We start from the raw sequence: 7,825 nt of genomic DNA, 5'->3' as shown, positions 1-7,825 counted from the left end.
CCGCCTGTAAATGGGAGGCCTTTCTTGTCGCTCGTCAACTTTATATTGAAACACTGAAAGTTGTGTTTGATGTGTGTTCCCTGAAAAGCTCTGCTCTGTGCTAAAGAAATAGTAGACTGTCATAACCTTGTGACATTTAAATATGGTCTTATCCTACATACTTACCATAGGCTAAGTACCAGATGGTGGAAGAGAATGCAGAGCAAGTATTTGTCACGTAAACTACAGGGTAAGTAATCGTGGTGTATATTTAGATGGCCAACTTCCTACACACATTACGACGACCCCAGTGAAAATGTTCTATAGAAAAATAAAAGTATGGTATTTTAAAAGACTGTTTAAAGATGCGTCATGAGGTTTGAAGTCACTAGAATGCATAATTGCTACCAGCTTATTGTGGTTTATGCTGTTTCTCACCTGCTTGTGGTAGATGGTCACAAGTCACGGATCTATTTCTAGCACAGCAGCAAAAGGAAACTCATGAAACCTTTTCATAATTAAGAACATAGAAATAAAAGCATGACAAAGTGGCTTCCATGGAAGCAAAGCAAGTGTGTCCTGTTCTTTTGCATGCATAAAGATCACTAACAGAGATGGCAATTCAAAGGCTGTTTTGCAAGATACACACCCAAGGCTAAAATGATAGGTAGCTGTAGCTTAAAACAAATGATGTATCACCTTTCTTGACAATTATTTTTTTTCAGCAGATAAAATGGATTCAGACTGCAGGTGTGGTTGTTTTCCTGTGAAGAGATATATTTTCCCTCAGGGTAATTTTTTTTTTTTTCCTGATAGCTAATCAATGTTATGCAGTTGAAAATGGAATACTGTGTAATCTGCTTAGTGACCATTCAAAACATCAGAGAAGTACATCAGTCAAAATATAATCACAGAATCACTGAATAACAGAGTGGTTTGGGTTGCAGTGGACTTTCAGAGATCATCTAGTCCAACCACCCCTGCCACAAGGCAGGGACATCTTTCAAAAGATCAGGTTGCTCAAAGCCTCATCCAACCTGACTTTGAACACATCCAGTGATGGAACAGCCAGAGCTCCTCTGGGCAACCTGTTCCAATGTCTCACCATCCTCAGTGTAAAAAATTTCTTCCGTATGTCCAATCTAAATCTACACTCCTTAAGTTTAAAACTGTTGCCATTTGTCCTGTCACAACAGGCCCTGACAAAAAGTCTTTCTCTCCATCTTTCTTATAAGCTTTTATATATTGAAAGGCTATAAGATCTTCACAGAGCCTTCCTTTCTCTAGGCTGAACAACCCCAGCTCTCAGTTGTTCTTCACAGGAGAAGTGTTCCAGCCCTCCCAAGTGGGAGGCCCCCATTTTTGTGGCTCATCTCTGGACCCACTCTAACAGGTCTATGTCTGTCTTGTGTTGGGGACCCCAGAGCTGGACACAATACCCCAGGTGGGGTGTCACAGAATGGAGCAGAGCAGCAGAGTCACCTCTCTCCACCTGCTGGCCATGCTCCTTGACACACGCCCCAGACACAAAGGGCTTTCTGGGCTGCAAGCACACATGGCCAGCTGATGTCCAGTTTTTCATCCACCATTATCAGTTTACATCAGCTGAGAATGTAAAAAATGTGTATGCTATCCCATAGTGGGAGCTTTGATAAAGCTATTATTAACTTCAGAAAATACTGCTGTTTGTAAGTTAATGGCAAATTAGAATATTTGATTCCAACTAACTGCCAATGCAATAGACTGTTTAATATAGCAAAGCATATTACAAAGTTTAATATGTCCTTTAATTTTGTGTAATAAAAGATTTTGCTAATGTTTCCCCACCTGCCAACTGTATTTCAGAATTTCAGAATTTTGCCAGCCTTAAATACATGGAAATGTTGAGACAAGCCTCTATAACTGGAGCTCAGGCAGCAGGGTGGAGGTTGAGTCGAGTGTGAAGAAATGAAGTTGAGCCTTCAATAAAGGGGTGGGGGGTGGGGAGGGGAAGGTATTTTGTTAATTGTCTTTGTTTCTCACTATCCAAATCTATTTTAATTGGCAAGTCAAGTCTTTTTCCCATGGTGGTAATTGTTAAGTGATCTTCCCATTGTTATATTGACACATGAGCTTTTTCATCTTATTTTCCTCCTATTTTTCATCCTGTTTTCGGAGAGCTGCTGGGTGGGAATCTGGCTGCAGTCTGAAGTCAACCCACCATGGCCTCTCTGGGCTGCAGAGCAGAGCCTACTCCTTTGCTGTCTGAAAGCAAGAGTGGGCTCCAGGCTTCTCAGCAACCTCAGCAACATTTACCTTTGGGATCAAAAAGGAAGCCCAGGGCCATGCTGTGTGCCTGCCACAGGGAAGGCTGATTTAAAGGCAGAATTAGGGTGCCTGAAAGGGGAAGAAGAAAGTTTCTGGGCCTGCAGATCCTGCTGCAAAAGTAGGAGGAGTGTAAAAAGCAGCATTGACAAAAAGCAGGGTGAGATCGAGCCTCAGCCTTGGCAGTGTCAGCAGTTTCACAACCCCCACCCCTCTCTCCCCTTGGCAGCACCAGCAGCAGCACCCCAGGGCTGCCAGGCTCTGGCACCTGTGCTGCTGCCAGCGAGGCCCCTGCCTGTTTCACCCATTCTACTAAGTTTTCAGACCACTGTTTTCTCATCTGTGGTGCTGCACATGGCTAAGCTGGCACGTCAACAGCAACTAAACAGAAGTTTTGAAATGATACTTCCTTAGCGTATCCTCCCTAGCACTTATCACAGGCCTTACTCCTGCTAACTCCTGCACAGGAAGTCTTAAAAGCTGAGTTTGCTCTATCTACCACTTATTCGCAGATACAGGTTCTCTGCACTGCTAGCTCCTTGAAGTAGTAACCATGTGTGTACAGTATCATTTTAGTATCTTTAGTTCAATTAATGCCTTGGGTAAATGCTCTTGGGTAAAATGGAAATACGTGAAGTGCAACATGATGATTTTAAGCCACATGTCCTCAGGGTGTGTGATGCCCACAGTCACACAATCTACATTCACGCTTAATATTTTCTGTCAGCAAGGTGTCACAAAAGTCTTAAGACAGTAAAGAGATGTGCTAATTTAGGCTGGGATAGAGTCAGTTTCCTTCATAGTTTCTAGTGTGGGGCCAAGTTTTGGATTTGTGCTGGAAATGGTGTGGATAACCCAGGGATGTTTTAGTTACTGCTGAGCAGCACTTACACAGCCAAGGCCCCGCCTGCCTCTCACCTCACCCCACCAGTGAGTAGTCGGGGGGGTGGGGGGGGCAGAAGAAGCTGGGAGGGAACCCAGCCTGGACGGCTGACCCCAAGTGACCAAAGGGATATTCCAGACCACATGACATCACGCTCAGTACAAAGCAGAGGGAAGAAGAAGGAAAGGGGGACGTTCAGCGGGATGGTGTTTGTCTTCCCAAATGCCCACTGTGTGTGACGGAGCCCGGCTCTCCTGGAGCTGGCTGAACACTGCCTGCCAGGGGGAGGTGGTGAATGCATGCCTTGGTTTGCTTTGCCTGTGTGTGTGCCTTTTGCTTTAGCTGTTGAACTGTCTTGGTCTCAACCCAGGAGTTTTTTCACTTTTATCCTTCCCATTCTCTCTACCATTCTACCGGAGGGGAAGTGGGGGTACGTGAGCAGCTGTATGGGGTTTGGTTGTTGGCTGGAGTTAAACCACAACAGCAGACAATAGTCAAGAACTTGTATGGAATCTAGACCATGAAAATACTGGCTTAAGCAAGAAAAAAAACATGCTGCACCCAACCTTGAAGGTACATCTGTGCTTCACTCCAGGTCTCTGCTCTGTGAACTATTTAACTGCACATAAAGCATAAAACTAATGTAAAGGTAGTCAATGGGACAGTTCACATATTTGAAGAAAATCATACATTTAAGTCATGGTTTGGAGCAGAGTCTTAAATTGCAGGCCCTTGTACTATTAAGTTTGACTCCATGCAGTTATTTCTCACCATTCATTATCCAGAGAAATTAAGTACTCTTGGATAAAAAGATCCTACATTATTTCATGGTGCAGACAGACTAATTCAACTAATAATTGTGACGCTTACCAAAGCTTTATTTTTGGAGTACCACACGCAGGGCAAAACTGTACAACTCTGATCCATCTTCTTGATTGCATGCGAGTTTCTCAAAAAACCACAAACATCCTCCCTCAGTGCAGCAACCATTACTGAAGCCTCCTCAGAGTTCTCTTTTCTGTCCATGCCACTACCAACTCTTGCAGAAATGGTTTGCTTCTGACTTCACAGGTAGGTCTTATGATCAGATCACAGGTATTGTTGTTTCTTTTTAGAGCACTGATCACAGGACATTCCATTTTCACTGGGCAACTCATAAACCCAAGGTGAAAGCAGTACTGCTTTTAAGCACCATCATGCATAAAGTATAGTTAAGCCTATCAGAACAAACCTCAACAAGTCATTCTACCAAAGCTGTTACACTACATCAAAACTGCAGCTGCCTATTGCCTCCCCTGGTGTATATATTTAGGATACTTTAAAAAAAAAAAAAATGCTTTTTTTTCAGAGTAACTTAGGGAGAATTGAAAGCAGAAGTACCAATGAGCAAACTTGTTGCAGAAAATGTATCTGAAAGGAGGAGAAAAAGGAATCATGTGGCTCCCTGTATCTGTACATTTTTTTCATCAAACTTCTTCATTTCACATTTCATATTTCATTTTGTTTTCCTTTATAGTAAAGGTCAAAGCTTTCTCTTGCTGTTAGTGACCTTTAGGGTAATGGTATTTCTGCAATAACTGTGTTCATATATAACTGTATAATAAAGTATTTATAATCATTAAATAACTGTAATAATTCTGTAAAACATTATCCTGTTCATAAAAATGTCAATGACTAGAAATTTTACATGCTATTTTTTTCTCACGTGTTCTATCTATCTACATCTTTCCTTTTCCTAAACACTAACAGCTAAAGATGTTATTAGATTTTCTCAAGAATCCCTCTCGAGTTCTGAGCGGAAATAAGACTGACATGTGACCTCATGTGTTAGCACCTTCTCACATGGGATTTCATTATCATCTAGGACATCAGTCTCTTAATGTGTTATAATTTTAATTTTGATAGTGAACAGTAAGATATGCATGGTAAACTGTGGGAGAATAATGCTAAAGTAGGTGGATTATACTTCAACCAAGCATCAGCTGTGTACCATTGTTTAAAGATCATTACATAAAATATGAAAATAGATTCATAGAATAGTTCTGGTTGGAAGAGACCTTCAAGATCATCAGGTCCAGTCATTAACTCAGCACTGGCAGGTCCCTCAGCACCACATCTACACATCTTTTAAATACCTCCAGAGATGCTGACTCCACTGCTTCCCTGAACAGCCTGTTCCAGTGCTTGTCAACACTTTTTGTGATGAGATCTTCCTAATATCCAACCTAAATTTCCCCTAATGCAACCTGAGGACATTTCCTCTTGTCCTATTGCTTGCTCCCTGGGAGAACAGACTAACCCCCACGTCACTACAACCTCCTTTCAGGTAGTTGTAGAGAGTAATGTCTCTCCTGAGCCTCCTTTTCTCCTGTTGACCCTATGACCACTTCGCTACCAGCATTTAATTTGCATCAGTAAATGAGATACAGGTGAAGTGGTAGAATTGAAAATGGTTATTTAAATAAAATGCTAACAATATTTACATAAAGTCTTTAAGTATCTATACAATTCTAATCATTTATACAGAGGAAGGGCACCACATTGCCCAAAATGAGGTTAGATCACTTATCACCCGTAAGTACAATTTGCTGCAAGTCTCTTTATGTTATTGTCCTCCAAATGTGATGTTGTATAAGGATAGGAAGGAGAAACTCCTCAAAAATGCAAGGGCTTATACATCACAGCCACATGGTATCATTGTAGTAGAGGGAGGATGGGCCAAGTGTGATATGAATAGCTGGTCTTCTGCAGCAGCTAATTAGGAAAATGACTACAGGCTATCTTGAAAAAAGATTTTCTGTAGCTGTAATTTATAATGAGGTTATAAGGAAGACATTCTCTTCCTTTCCTCCCTTGCAGTCCTAGTCACAACCTTCATTGGAGCAAAATGCCTGTATTTTTATTATTAAAGGTTGAGCTCTTGCTCCTCCACTAGGCAGTAGTGTGCACACCTAATGAAACTGCAGTTATGAACCTGCATTTAAGTTTTGTAGATATATATACACTAATAAAAGAAAAGCAGAGTTTGAGATGAGAGCTGATGGCTTGAACCTATCGCTTTCCTTCTCAAACTACAGCCAGGAAGAGAGTGAGGGAATGAGTCCTTACAAGTATTCTCCCCAGAGAGACAGCAGAGGGTGTGAGTAAGTATAATCTCCAAAAGAAATCCAGCTACTGCTGTTTCATTAGCCCAGCCCACCACCACAGGGAGGCCAGGTGGACAGCAGAGCAAGGCTGAGAAGGGCTTTCAGAGCAGATGGATTACTGTTGACCACCACCTATGAAAAAGCCACATTTTTCAACAGAAGCACCTATCACCAAAAGAGAATGACTCCAACTCTTTTCTTGCACTTTCTATAGCTTTTTTACCCCCAGTGTTTGAAAAATTTCATAACTGAAAATCCAAAATCTGGGAGCTCCTGGCCAAGTGCTTTTCATAATTTCCAGTGTGGAAATCTTTGAATCTGCCACCTTATGGCTTTAGTATTAGATAGTAAACAAAATTCTAGGGGTAGAGAAAACAGTGTTTGGTATTTGAAGTTGTCCCTCAGTGGTTCTTAGTAAAGTTGACAGTACCAAATGCACATTCAGGTTAACATACTCAGAGAGGACAGGCTTCTAAATTTTTCCAGCTGTTTCTGTAATTTCAGTTGGAGGAATCCAATATCCAAATAAAGTATAATTTCACCCCTGCTGTTTACGTTAATTTGCAAATGTAACACTAGCCATCCAGTTGGACAGCCAACCTACCTCAGCAGCACAGGCCTCAGCACTGCTTGAGCATATCTCTTTCTGTCCACAGAATACACCTGCTATGTATTGACACATACTCTTTCAGAAGGTAGCATGGATTATTTGTGTCCTCTCCAGGCTAACAAAATACTAAAATCACTACAACTTTAAGGACAAAAAAAGTCAAATCTGTCACTATTAAATCCTGTAACTACCAGCACGATATTTTGAATTATCTTGGTTTCTCTTTATGATTTATCTTTATGTAGGTATATGAATTCCAGTGTTTATCCTAGTGTTTTTTCAAAGACACTTCAGTTCCCTCCAAAAATCCACTTTCTAAGGATGAATTTTTTACAGAATCAGAATGCTTTGGTTTGAAAGGGACTATTAAATGTCACCTAGTCCAACCCCTCCTGCAGTGAGCAGGGACATATTCAACTAGATCAAGTTGCTCTGAGCCCCATTCAACCTGATCTTGAATGTTCCCAGGGATTGGGATTCTATCAGCTCCCTTGGGCAACCTGCTCATGTTGTAGTACCCCCATGACAAAAAAATGTCTTGCTTGTATCTAGCCTAAATCTGCCCTCTTTTATAAAAATTGAAAAAGATTTCCCCTTGCCCTGTCACAACAAGCTCTGCTAAAAAGATTGTCCACCTCTTTCCTGTAGGCCCCTTTTAAGTAGTGGAAGGCTGCAGTAAGGTCGACCTGGAGTCTTCCCTTCTCCAGGCTGCACAACCCCAATTCCCTCAGCATTTCTTCACAAGACAGGTGTTCCAGCCCTCTGGTGATTTTTGTGGCCCCACTCCAATAGGTCCACAACCTTCTTGTGCTGGGGGCTCCAAAGCTGGATACAGTACTCCAGGTGGTTGCTTTCTGGCACACTGAAGTGGAGAGCCAGCACACACAGCACTTCTTTTACCAC

Source organism: Merops nubicus, unplaced genomic scaffold (genome assembly GCF_000691845.1).
Source record: "Merops nubicus isolate BGI_N331 unplaced genomic scaffold, ASM69184v1 scaffold7347, whole genome shotgun sequence".
Taxonomy (NCBI): domain Eukaryota; kingdom Metazoa; phylum Chordata; class Aves; order Coraciiformes; family Meropidae; genus Merops; species Merops nubicus.
This window is presented reverse-complemented; position numbering follows the sequence as displayed.